The sequence below is a fragment of the Muntiacus reevesi genome, chromosome 11 (genome assembly GCF_963930625.1).
Source record: "Muntiacus reevesi chromosome 11, mMunRee1.1, whole genome shotgun sequence".
Classification (NCBI taxonomy): domain Eukaryota; kingdom Metazoa; phylum Chordata; class Mammalia; order Artiodactyla; family Cervidae; genus Muntiacus; species Muntiacus reevesi.
The window spans coordinates 79270320-79284023 of record NC_089259.1 but is presented as its reverse complement, the minus strand read 5'-3'; the positions used below and the strand labels follow the sequence as shown (position 1 = coordinate 79284023).

Sequence of the window (13704 nt, the reverse complement as noted above, 5' to 3'; positions counted from 1 at the left end):
GGCTCTGTTTGCCTGGGGGTCTCCCGCTCCTACCCACGAAGCCCTGAAGGTTCGGCCGGGGCTGTTGCATGCTTTCCTTCACAGACCCCCCGAAGGGACCCGAAACTGACTCGGAAATGCCACGCGATGTCTGGTCTGTCTGTGACCGCCATCATTACGTTCGTAAAAGGGTAACGTGGCGACATGTCAGCCAACATTAGATTTGTTCCAATTTGACTTAGAGACGGTTGGGTTCCACCTGCTGTATCTTTGTATTAACCTGAGAGCAGATGAGGAGAGAAGGCCAGTAAAATTACATTTCTCCTTCAAACCACAATCAGTTGAGGTCAGAATGCCATCGCTGAATATCTGGGAATCCAGTTCTTCTTTCCCCAGCCATCAGTTGCACTTCTGTTCTTTTTCTTTCTTCTCAAAAATGTGCAGAATAAATTCTGAAGTCATTTTGCCCCTAGAGCCTGTGAAATTTTCTGACCAAAAAAGGTGCTAATAAATAAATGCTTATTTACTTAGCTTAAATAAGTATTTAAGTACATACTTGTGAAAGTTGCTCAGTCGTGTCCAGCTCTTAGTGACCCCATGGACTGCAGCCCGCCAGGCTCCTCTGTCCATGGAATTCTCCAGGCAAGAATACTGGAGTGGGCTGCCATTTCCTCCTCCGGGGGATCTTCCCAATTCAGGGATTGAGCCTGGGTCTCCTGCACTGCAGGCAGACTCTTTACCATCTGAGCCACCAGGGAAGCCCAAGTATATACTTAAATAAGTGTGTGTGTGTGTGTGTGTGTGTGTGTGTGTGTGTGTTTATATACCAAGACTATAAAGAAATGCTCATTTAAGTTACGTGTGTGTGTGTGTACATTAGAATGAAATACTAAGGACTAGGAGCAGTTTTATCTCACATTTCCCATTGATGATGTTTTCTTCTTTCATCTGACTCAGATTGGGCAGAACACCAGTAGCAGCGTTCAATTTCTGGATATTTATAAGCTTGACACAATTTAGGCATAGCATAAGATGTAAAGGAGAAGAGGAGGTTGCTTTTTAAGATAGATGTTGAGCAGACGGGTGAGTACGATCCACTCAGTTGCCGTGATGTAACCATCAGAGCTGTCGATCCGTTTCCTGTCAAAAAGCGCTCCACGGTGTCCTCCTAACTGGATGGCTTGAGTTGTGACATTGAGTTTTCAAGTTCTGATAAGTGAGACTTTCCCGGATTCTTTCTCGAGCATTGAGCTCCATGCCCGTCCTCTAGCCACGCTGTTGTAAGTGATGAGCTTTCAAGAGACGGTCCAGCGAGGCTCTGCCCTGAGGACCTGCCTACTCGCGGGAGGACGGCTAGGCTGCCGAGACCTGTGGGGAAATCATCCGGACGGAGGTGAAGAGAGGCGGGCTTTCCTTCAGCCTCTACCCTGCATCCCCTCTGAGCCGCTGTCTTCTCAGTGGTGAACTAGGGAGCATAGCGGCCCCCAGGCGCGTCTGGCTCGAGGATTCCCGAGGGGGCGGGGAGCGTGAGATGCGTCAGGGATGCAGCATCCGCGGGTCTCGGACGTGGTACCCGAGGAATGTGAGGGGATTGGCTAGTTGTTTATGTCGCGCCACTCGTTTGATGCTGAGATCACTTTTCACGCAGCTCCTCTCTGCTGGGAGGACCGAGAACGAAAGGGCCGGAGAAACAGAGAAAGATAGTAACACCTCCTTCCATTGAATCGCAGCCAGAGTTCACCAGTCACAGGCTATTCAGTCATTTGATTTCTATATAACATTTTCAACAAATGGTCATCAAGATAAAGCCTTCATCTCTTGCCTTTGGCGTTAATGAGATGTCCGTGATTTTAAGACTTCTGAGAAACTTCTGGAATTCCATGTGGAGGTGGCACTCTTGTTCATGCACACGCACGTAGCTTTTTCCCTTCAGAAGGTCAGCAGCTTGACCAGCTTCTCAGAGCCCACAGCAGCCTCAGACCAAGGGGGAGGCGCCTGTCTCTGTCCCCTGCTTCCTGGCGTCTTCTCTGTCGGTGTGAATCTGAAACCTGGGCTTCAGTGTTCCTTGCCTACTTCTAAGGCCACTAGAAAGCTTCCCGTGGAATTTAATCTCTTTCTGCAGAAAGTCTGTCTTATATTTTTTAATTACCTTTGAGTTTTTGGAAGTCAGATGTTTCATCTGCATCATCAAGGAACACAGACAGGGAAAGAGAGAGCTGTCGTTCCTCAGGTCCGGGGAAAATGTCACCGACTTTAGGAGGTTCCTGGGAGAATCTCATCACCGACTCTTTGGGAACCAGCCTCTTCTTTCCCCACTGTCAGTTCAGCTTGTTTTTTGTTGTTGTTGTTGTTGTTTTCTTACTTCTCAAAAATGTATAGAATAAAATTTTGAAGGCATTTTGCCCCCAAGTCCTGTAACATTTTTTGGACGAAAATGTACTAACTTTCAGATTGATCTTCTTTTCTAAGCTGGCCTCCTGGAAGAATTCTTATGTGTCCGGATCACTGGCAGCCATCCTCTTCCACTTTGCGTCACAGAGGCCCCTCGAGTTCTGTTGCTTTGTTGTTGAGTCTCTGAGTCACGTCTGACTCTTTACCGTGGCCTGCAGCACGCCAGGCCTCCCAGTCCTTTGCTGTCTCCCAACATCAGGGTCTTTTCCAGTGAGCTGGCTCTTTCCACCAGGTGGCCAAAGTATTGGAGCTTCACCATCAATATTCAGGGTTGATCTCCTTTAGGACGGACTGGTTGGATCTCCTCGCTGTCCAAGGGACTCTCAAGAGTCTTTTCCAGCACCACAGTTCAAAAGCATCAATTCTTCAGTGCTCAGCCTTTTTTATGGTCCAGTTCTTTGTTGCTGGGCCTGAACAAGACACAGATTTCTGCTGATGAGAACCACGTGCTTCTATGCCCCTACTGACCAGGGTCCCAGACACTGGGGCCCCCAGAATGTCTCCTTCGGGGTAGAAGGGTGCTCTCAGGGCCCACCAGGAAGACCCCATCCTAGAGCCCAGTGGCCGCTCGCCTTGGTAAGGAAACTACTGAGACTTTTGCATATAAAGTCTATTTATACACATATATAATACATAAAGAGACTTTTGCATGTACTTTGCATATAAATGTGTTCCCAAGCTTTGTCACACAATCTCTTACAGATAGATATGAAGATACAAAGAATTCACCTTTTAGGTAAATTTGGAGTGAAAGCAGAATCATCTCACCCACCTTTATGCATTTTGAATAAAGCGTCTTCTGTGCTCTGGCAGAATTAGACTCAAGCTAGTCCAGCAATGGGAGTCTTTTTCCCCATTCTCCAGTTGGCCGCATATAACCTGAGACCCCCCTGTCCCCAACCCCGGGAGGCAGGCTCACAGGCAGACTGTTCTTTCTCAATGAGATGGGTGAATGACAACAACAAATCTCAGTTCCATTGAAAGGATTTCACCAAGTAGACTGGTCTTTGCCTTGCCTCCAGTAATTCCTCTTCTTTAAAAAGATTAACAAATGGTTTTGTTTCCATTCTATAGGCTGGAAAATAACATAATTTATCATCAGAAGTTGAAGAAATAGCGTTTCCTTCAGATTCACTATAATTAATCGCATGATCCTCCTACTAATATGGATCCAATACATCCAGTTCGGAGGCTTCCGGAAGGAAAGTGATTCCCTCTAAAAATCAAGCTCAGAAAAGTACCCAGTGAGCACGTGACTGCAAAAGGCTCGCTGGCCAGATGCGGTCTAGGGAGGGTCCACGGTGTTCAAGCTGCGTCTCCGTGGTGACGGACCAGTGGTGTGATGATGTCTTCTCCCCAGTGCCCACTGCATCCAGTCTTTCAGAGATGTGGTGTTGCAGGATTCCAGTGGCCCCTCTCACACAGGCTTCTACTGGATATATACTGATGCTTAGAATTTCTGTCCTCTGTCCAAAAAAAGTGCATCTCAGCCCTTGGGATCAGGGAGCCAGTGAGAGGGCTCAGAACAGACAAGATTCCTTTAAGTTGTTTTAAATATTTAAAAATCCTTTAATAGGGGAGTTATTTAAAATGTTGAAAAGTTACTAGATGCCATCTTTAATGCGTCATTTCTTAAGAGGCACGTAACTTACCCATGTCCTACATGGGAATATCTTAAATTTCTATTTTTTGGTCATCCTTAGCAAGCTGGTAGCTTATTTAAAAAAGCAATGAAATATCTGAGACTGCATGTCCACTGCCGTGGTGTCTTTCACTGAGGCTGTTACTGAAGGTCAAGATCAAACGTTCTGACCACAAAGCTAGAGGAGAGAAGGGCGTCCTCGGATGTTAAGTTCTGCTTCTGTCTTAGGAGACGAAGGAAAAACTCTTTGCCTGGAGATCTCTCCTGGCTTTCCTGTTAGAGAAGAAAACGGACACGTTGCTGAAGCAGCGTTTGAGAAATTAATCAGGGAGAAACTCCCAGGTGCTGTCAGGGTGAAGCCTGTCATTGGATGGCAGGCTTTATTGAGTTAAAACTTTTCAGAGTGGGCTCTGCTCTCAAGCTGGGTTCACATGACCGCTCTGCTGTTTTAGAAACTGTTTCTTCATCTTCAGAGTGAGGGGGTGGAGTCGTTCATGGCTTCTCTGCTGTCAACCCATCATCCTGCTAATCAGGCGGGGATCCCCCCCCCCCCCCACACACACACTCCTTCGCCTTCTCCCTGAATCCCCTAGAGGAAGCCCTTGATTGCTTACCTGGGCTGGGGAACCAGCATCAGCCACCCAGAAGGAGCAGCGCCGCGCGGGCTGGGGTGCTATGGTAACACACATTATGAAAATTGCCTCTTGATTGATGGATAAAAGAGACTCGACAGGATCTGCTGCCGTATTTTTCATAGATGAATTATTGAAAAGGAAAAAAAAAAGAAAAAAGTATAAGTTGATCTGCTGGGGGTTACTGACAACGGAGATAAAACATATTTGAGAATTCTGTGTAAATTCTGCATTTCATTTTTTGAGCTGTGACAAGGAGGAGGTTGTGTTTCTGCCGGTCGGGAAAACAGGTGGGCTGTCGGCGCGTGGTTAGGCTGACAGGTCTGATTATGATGTGGCGGGTGCTGGGCGCCCCCTGGTGGCTCCGATGTGCCCCTGCAGGGGACCTAAAGCCGAGAATGGCCCGCAGGCCGGGAAATTCAATGATGGAGAATACTTGGATATGCATGTCGATCACATCACGAAGGGATTCTTTTTTAATGTTTCATGTCATTCACAGGAGAGAGTTCACAGCTGTGAAAAAACCTTTCCCAAATCGTGTCCTGACATGACTGCAGAATTGATCAAAGATTTTTTAGAAAGATGGCATAACAGATTTTCTCACCAAAGGAGTATTTTAGTAGAATAAACTGCTACCCAGAGATCTCTTCATTGGGACATCTATGATATTTTTAATTTCTGTACTTTCTCTAGCGTGTGAATATGTTTCATGATTTTTCTAAAACTTGTTTCTGCCCCACCCCACCCCAGACCCTGGAAGAAAGAATAATAAAATACCACTTAGTTATAAGACCATGTATTGCCAAAAAAAAAAAAAAGTTCATATACATACTTAGGTCAAAAGGGGAGTGTGAAGGAAGATAGCATGATCAGGATAGTGAAGGTCTCTCAGTCGTGTCCAATTCTTTGTGACCCTGTGAAATATACAGTCCATGGAAATCTCCAGGCCGGAATATTGGAGTGGGTAGCCTTCCCCTTCTCCAGGGGATCTTCCTGACCCAGGGATCCGACCCAGGTCTCCCGCATTGCAGGCGGATGCTTTAGCAGCTGAGCCACAAGGGAAGCCCATGATCAGGCTAGAATAAGAAATATGAAAACAAGTTATTTTAAAAAACCTTGGGCGGCATGTAGTACCTCCATGTGTTTGGGACACCGTCTTCCACGAAAACTGCGCTCTTGGATTAAATGCACATACTTAGATCTGAGTTCAGGTCCTCATACTTAAGATCATCTTCCCCGACATCCACCCCCGTGTGTTTCCCCAGCTGCTCAAGTTTGCCTCGAGCAAGGAGGCTAATGCCGGGGAAGAGCCTGGAGTGGAAATTCGGTTGCTGGATTCTGCCCGTGGCTAGGAGTTTTGGAAAGTTGCACCCACTGGGTTTCTGCTTCTTCGTCGCTACTAGCGGCAGGCTGCGCTGGGCCTCCAGCACTCTCGCCCCTCCTGGTTGCGAGGGCCGAATCTGAGTCAGACGGGCAGTCTGCGGCCATGTCACCCTGAGCGCGCCGATCCTGTCTGGGCAGGATGAGGGCGAAGCGCTCTGGCTGCAGACGCCTCAGGGCCATCCTTCTGGGTGTTGGTGGAAGATGGCCTCTGGCTCCAGGTCCCCCTGGATGATGCTGCCTGGGAAGCCAGGCAGGACTGGTGATAAACTCACCGCCTGCAGGCGTGCTGGCCGTACGTACCCTCCCAAGTCTGCACACCTCCACAAACTCGGGAGACCTTCTGACATAGTCCAAGTGGTGCTTCTGCCTTTTCTGCCTCTACCTTGCCTGATCCAAGAGGAGAAACAGAAGGGATTAGACCAGCAGAGTTGAGGAGCCCATGCCTGGCACTTTGGTGTGGCCCCGGGTAGAATCAGCACGAGCTGTGCGCGGTCTGTGTGGCAGGGAGCTCGGGGCTCGCCGTCCCAAGGGCCGGAGGGGCAAAGCCTGTAGCCACTTCCTGGCCTGTCCCCAGGTCAGTGAGCAGAAAGCTGTCCTGTCTTTAACACGCCCTGGCAAGGACCCTAGTAACATCTCACAGTTGAGACCCCGTGGACTGTAGCCCGCCAGGCTCCTCTGTCCCTGGGATTCTCCAAGGAAGAATACTGGAGTGGGTTGCCATTTCCTCCTCCAGTGGGTCTTCCCAACCCAATGGGTCTCCTGCATTGCAGGCGGATTCTTTACTGGCTGTGGCATCAGGGAAGCCCTACAGCTTTGGGCAAAGAGGGATCTCCCAGAACAAATGAGACTTTTTCCAGTGAAGGTGTTTACTAACTGTGTCTGCAGTTAAACATCTCTGCAGTCAAGCTTCTGTGAAGCGTTTGTCTCCACCTACTAGCTGTCCTGGGTACCAAACTGCTCTGGACATTCCGCTGATCTCCCATGACTCGGTCAATCTTGGAGCATGCCTGAGTCACAGATGTCGTGTAGTCTGATGCCGCTTTTGCACTGGATTAACTGCCACCCCCTAACCAGCCTGAGCAACCTGTTACGGCAGAAGCTGGGATAGACCCACGTTTCCCCGCTATTAGTCCAGTGTTTGCGTCACTAGTGAAACAGGAAGTGACCAGTCGATCGGTCTGTCCGGAAATGAGCCCGGAAGCAAAGACCTGCTTTCTGGCTTCCAGCAGGAGAGGGTCCCTCTGTAGGGAGAGAGAGGAGGGACACACATCTGTGGTGTGTGCGATGCCGTCTCCAGCAGTTCAACACACACACCCTGATTTCACAACATCGTGTACCTTAAAAATGAACATCACACGTACTTTCTACCTAGACCATCCTTTCTGCTTAAAGAAAGGAGAACTGTCTGGCACTGTTCTCTGGAGAAGTCTGTGCTTAGAAGGCTAGTTTTTTTCAGTCTGATTAGTAAACAAGCCTTTTAGACTGCACACATACAGACCTACACGCATATTACTGTGAAGGGTAAAGACACGGACCCAAGGCGTCACCGACTCAATGGACCTGAGTGTGAGCACCATCACTGCGGGAGATGGTGAAGGGCAGGGAAGCCTGGCATGCTGCAGTCCACGGGGTCGCAAAGAGTCGGACAGGACTGAGCGACTGAACAGCAAAGGCCTCTAAAATGTTTGCCTAAATAACCGTGGCTCTATGCGTGAGTTGTCTGCTTTGTGTTCAGTCTGTTTGAGTCCCACGAGGAAATGATGCATTCGATCCATTTTAAAATGTAAAAGGAATCAACTCTTCTCAGTTTTGAAATCTTGTCTTTTTGGTGGCCTGGCTTGAGATTACCAGATGAGATGGCCATTTTAGTCATAATTGCTAATGTATCAGATCATCATAGGGTTTACTCTCATGTTTAATGTGAAGTTTTCTTCAAATTAGTAAAAATGTAGGAGGTCAGTTCTTTTACCCACGATGCAGTTATTGTTCAAAGTCATTTTTAAGATTTTCTTTTTGGGGGCGTGAATAATTTTCATATTCTACAGCATTCTCTTCATGCTTTGGAGATTTATGTGAACACGTGTGTTGTTTATCACTTCCCTGGTAGCTCAGCTGGTAAAGAATCTGCCCGTAATGCAGGAGACACAAGTTGGATTCCTGGGTGGGGAAGATCCCTGGAGAAGGAGTAGGCTGCCCACTCCAGTATTCTTGACCTTCCCTGGTGGCTCAGGGGTAAAGAGTCCTCCTGCAATGCAGGAGACGTGGCTTTGATCCCCGGGTCGGGGAGATCCCCTGGAGGAGGGCGTGGCAACCCACTCCAGTACTTGCCTGGAGAATCCCATGGAGAGAGGAGCCTGGCGGGCTATAGTCCATGGGGTCAAAAAGCGTCAAACATGACTGAGCAACTCACACACACACACACACACACACACACACACACACACACTCGGAGGTAATCAGGTTCAAACGGGGTCATCAGAACAGGCCCTCGCCCAGTGCTGATCGGCAGGCATGTTCACTTGCTTGGACTGCCGTAACGAGATGCCACAGACGGGGTTTAACCAACAGAGGGTGTCATCCCTCAGTCCCGGAGGCCAGGCGTCCCAGGTCGAGGTGCGGGCAGGCCCCGTTCCTCCAGATGCCTCTCTCCCCGGGCCTGCGCACGCTCTTCCCGTTGTGTGTGCACCCAGGGGCTTCCTGCGTGTCCAAGCTTCCTCTTTTCCTAGGAGCCACCCTGGCCTCGGGCCCACTCCAAAGGGCTCCTTCTAGCGGAATCTTTGCTTTCAAGGGCCTCTCTCTAAATACAAAGTCGGGGGAGCTGAAATTTAGGGCCCTAACACCCCAACTCATCTCACAGCAGTGTCCTCATCCAAGGGGGCCATCTGGACCCGCAGCGTACCTGGAGGGAACACGGTGTGGATGGAGGCAGGGAAAGCCACCACCTGCACCCCAGCCAAGCCCCAGTCTCCTCCAGCGCCTCCAAAACCGTGAGGCCGTCAAGGCCTGACGTGTAAGCCGCCCAGCGCCGTGTCCCGGCGGCTCTGCATGACGCCTGGCGGTCTGGGACTAGAACAAACGCATTCAGTATTGTTTGTTCAAGAACAGAATAAGGCCTCACCCTTCCATGGAGACAGATTCTGTGCACTTCAGAAGTTCTGGGGGATTAGAGCAGAAGACGCGATAGAAAGGAATTATAAAGGCCAGGAGAGAACTCAGCCAAGAGGATTTGGAGGCTAATAATTATGCAGAGAGAGTAATGATGAAGAAGAAAGAGTATTAACCAATATGGCTCGGTTTTAATTATACAAGTAAATTATTCTCATCAATTTCATGAGTCTCCCTTTGAAGGAATTTAAAACCACATTCAGTTTGCAAAGCTGCTGTGTATGTTGTGTCCACGGTTTTCAAGCCTTCCTAATCAGAAGATTTTAAACCTGAATCTGCAAACTTTTCATCTCAGGAGACTACAGTTAGCAACTTTTTAGTTTGGAAAATCGAATCGCTCTACTTTCTGCTCAGCATTGCTGCCGACCTCAAACTGCTCTAAAAAAGAAATCCTGATGAAAAGGAGGCAAAATCTAGGTAAATAAATGTCCTATCTCTAGATAAGCTGTCTTCCTTTTGTAAATGTGTTTGTTCTCATTGTTTCCAGCCCACTCTTGTGGTGTCAGGGGGAAATGCAGGCACATTTTTTATATTACAGTTTTATGAGATTTGTGGACAGCTTTCAGATTTCCAGTCTCAACCCTTACAAAAAGAATGGCTTGTATCCCTGTTCTTTTCTGTTGTTGTTCTTTCTACAAAGAGGGAATACTTAAAACATGTGAAGCAGCAGGGAAAGCATGAAATGTATTAAAAATCATGAGCTCCATCAATTAACATGAAAGAAGCAATCGTGAGCGTATCATTAGGGAAACTCCCATGTGTGGAGCCCGATGGAGGTGTAGAGCCGAAAGGACGTGAGCTGCTAATGAGCTCTTGAGGGCGAGTTCCGTGCTGGCTGTATGGACGGTTGGGTCTGGGCTGTAAGGAGGCCTGAGGTCTGGACTGTTCATGGATCCAGGGGCCACCTAGAAAGGTCTGAGCAGTGAGGAAGCAGGCAGGGGCTTCCCTCAGCCGTATGCATCCAACATGACCGCTCAGCGGTTGAACCGAGCAGAAAAGACCACTGAAGAAGAGAAGAACCAAGTCTTCTCCCCAGGTTCACGCTAGAGCCGTCCGTACGCGCAGGCGTCTGACTCCCCGAGCAGCACAGGTTTTCTGCCGTCTTCTTCCTGCTCACCAGAGCTGCACTCCGTATCCGGAGTGGCCAACCTGCCCTCACCCGTGACCTTCTCATCACATGCCGGGTGTCTTTTTTCCTCTTTGATATCTCCTCTTGATATCTGTCTAATTCTTAATTTATGCCTAATCCTTTCTTCCTTCCTCCCCTCCCTGCTTCCCTTTCTCTCTGCCATCACTCATGCATATTTTCCTTTTCCTGCATCTTTGTTTTCTTGTGGGAAAGAAAAGGCCCAAGGAATCTGCTTTTGTAGCACATGAGGTTATGCTGTATTGCCTCTGATAGATACATGCTTCAAAAACTCACTTTTACTATTCGTCATATCTTCTCAGCTTAATATTTTCCCAGTTTACTATATATATTATATATATATAATATATTATACATACTTCTATATATTTGTATCTGTATACTTATATATATATATACTCCTTTATGGGCTTTCCAAGTGGCATTAGTGGTAAAGAACCCGCCTTCCAATGCAGGAGACAGAAGAGACGCAGGTTCAGTCCCTGGGTTGAGAAGATTCCCCTGGAAGAGGAAATGGCAACCCACCCCAGTATTCTTCCCTGGAGAGTCCCATGGACAGAGGAGCCTGGCGGGCTGCAGTTTATGGGGTCACTAACAGTTGGAATACTACTGAACACGCACACACACACACACACACACACACACACACACACAACTTTCTATATGTATTTTTAAATGTAATCAACAGAAACCAGAATACATGCCTCTGTTGTTATCAGAGGACAGATTCTCTGTGTCTCTCACAGAAGATTCATAACTGAGTATTAGATGCTGTTATCCCCCCACCCACACCCCAAATAAAGACCAGTTCTCAGGGATTTTATCTCTGTCACTTCATATTTCTTGACTAATTAGCGATCATTATCAGAGTCCAAACCTCAGGGAGCAAGAGCTGGGAAGCATGATAGAGAGATAATCCAAGTGCCATTGGATGAAATCAACCAAACCATGCTGCTCTACCTGACACTGTAACTGAGAGAATAAACAACTAATACACCTGATACCTTTGGACAGCAAGGGGATCAAACCAGTCCATCCTAAATAAAATCTACCCTGACTATTCACTGGAAGGACTGATGCCGAAGCTCCAGTACTTTGGCCACCTGATGCGAAGAACTGACTCATTGGAAGAGACCCTGATGCTGGGAAAGATTGAGGGCAGGAGGAGAAGTGGTCGACAGAGGATGAGATGGTTGGATGGCCTCACTGACTCAATGGACATGGGTTTGGGCAAACCCAGGGAGATAGTGAAGGACAGGGAAGCCTGGCATGCTGCAATCCTCGGGTCACAAAGAGTCAGACATGACTTAGAGAGTCAACAACAACAACAACATACCTGATACCGTCCTTTGTCAAACGACATGTCAGAATCTCAGTCTGTGGAAAATATGTGACTCTAAGATGTGACTTTATTTTTTATAGAACTCTGCCTTCTAATGAGCCATATGCTCTTTAAATGGACCTATAGCTCATTCCCCAAACACCCACCTTCCTGTCATCAATCTCATTCCTTCCAATATTTTTATAATTCCTTTTTAAAAAATTGCTGTCTTATATACTTTATTTTCACTTGAATGTCCTGCTTCAAATGTCAAAAGTATTGGAAGTCAATTCAGTTCACATCTGACAAATAAAAATAATCATTCTAGTTAATATTCTTTTCATTAAATTTAATATTGGCTCTCACATATTGAAACTGATTTTCTTACTTCATCCACTAACAATTCTAGAATGTTAGCTTTTCATTAGAGTCCTAGTATTACAAACTAAGTTTTGGCATTTGTTTTGAGTAAAAACATTTTGATGAAAATCAAAACTATTTTTGTTCACATTTAATGCTTCAAAAACTGGTGATCACATTAAGAAAATAATTTCCCCCTACCTCACTGAAAAGAAAGCACATATTTGAAGTCAGGGTCTATTTACGAGGTGTGTTCATGTCTTGAAGCCATAAATGTGTGTGTGTGTGTGTGTGTGTGTAGGTGGAGAGTACACACACATTGGGATGGTTTGAGCATGTTCTGTGATTACACAGAGAATCTGTTTTTTTTTTTAGAAAGAAAAGCAGGAAATGTTGTTAGTACTCTAAATACAATCGTGGATGGATCAAAGCATTAGCAAAACTGTCTCTTCAATTACCAGTCACGGTTTGAGATTCCACAGCCGTCGGCTTTTTTTTTTTAATGTAGTTTCCTGTTTTTAAGGCTGTTTCCTTTGCAGAGTCACAGTTACTAAGGATTTCCAAATTAAAACAGACTGAGTAGTCTGCCAAAACACGACCCTGATTTACAGTGTGTGAGCTCCACCATGTCACTTCACAGGGGAAAAATAGCAAAAATAAGTAGAAATGGAACACAATAGGTTAACCTTAACCAGGTCCTTAACCTTAACCAGGTCCTTAACCAGGACCATACAATTTTCTTTGCTGGACTTAGTCGTTCAGTCATGTCAGAATCTTTGCGACCCCATGGACTGTCCCAGCCCACCAGGCTCCTCTGTCCCTGGAATTCTCCAGGCAAAAATACTGGAGTGGGTTGCCATTTCCTTCTGCAGGGGATCAAACATCTAGGAGAGATCCACTTTTTTCACCTCCTCCTAGACTCATGTGACACCGGGAAACGGGTTTCTCTGAATTCTGGAAATGCACTTCATGGAATCCCATACACAGCCTTCCCATGTGTAAGGGCAACCCAAGCAGAAAAATGAGGGCACCTTGAAGCCAAAGCTGGATCGTGGGAGTGGAAGAGGAGTCAGGATTATAAGAATAAGTCAAGATTCTTATGGCTTCCCTCGAGTGACTTTGACGAGCCTCACTTGGTTCAAGTCCCTGGTGGTGCTGGTGATGATGGTGGTTTAGTTGCTCAGTCGTGTCTGACTCTTGTGACCCCATGAGCTGTAGCCCACCAGGCTCCTCTGTCCATGGGGTTCTCCAGGCAAGAATACTGGAGTGGGTTGCCATGCCCTCCTCCAGGGGATCTTCCTGGCCCAGCAGTTGAACCTGTGTCTCCTGCATCACAAGCGGGTTCTGTACCAACTGAGCCAGCAGGGAAGCCGCTGGTGCCAGCAGGTACTTGGAACAGGAGGAAGGTCACAGATCTTTCCGTCCCACCAGCAGCCTCTGGTTCTGATGCTTTCCACAGGTGAAGGCAGCTGCGGTCTAGGGTGTGGGCTCCTCCTCCAGGAGTCCACACGGCTCTCCTTCACCCCTTCCTGCGATGTCTTCATCAAGGCCACCCTAAAAGGAATCATCAAGGATGCAGTGGAAAATTAAATGATGTATTTGGTGAGCAAACACATGTTCTTCG

General features: G+C 47.3%; 1 protein-coding gene across 2 annotated transcripts in view; it reads left to right on the top strand.

Annotated features, from left to right (window-relative positions):
- Window positions 1-13704, top strand: part of NALF1 (NALCN channel auxiliary factor 1) — a 583333-nt gene that overhangs the window by 558275 nt on the left and 11354 nt on the right. The gene's annotated exons all lie outside the window — the stretch shown is intronic.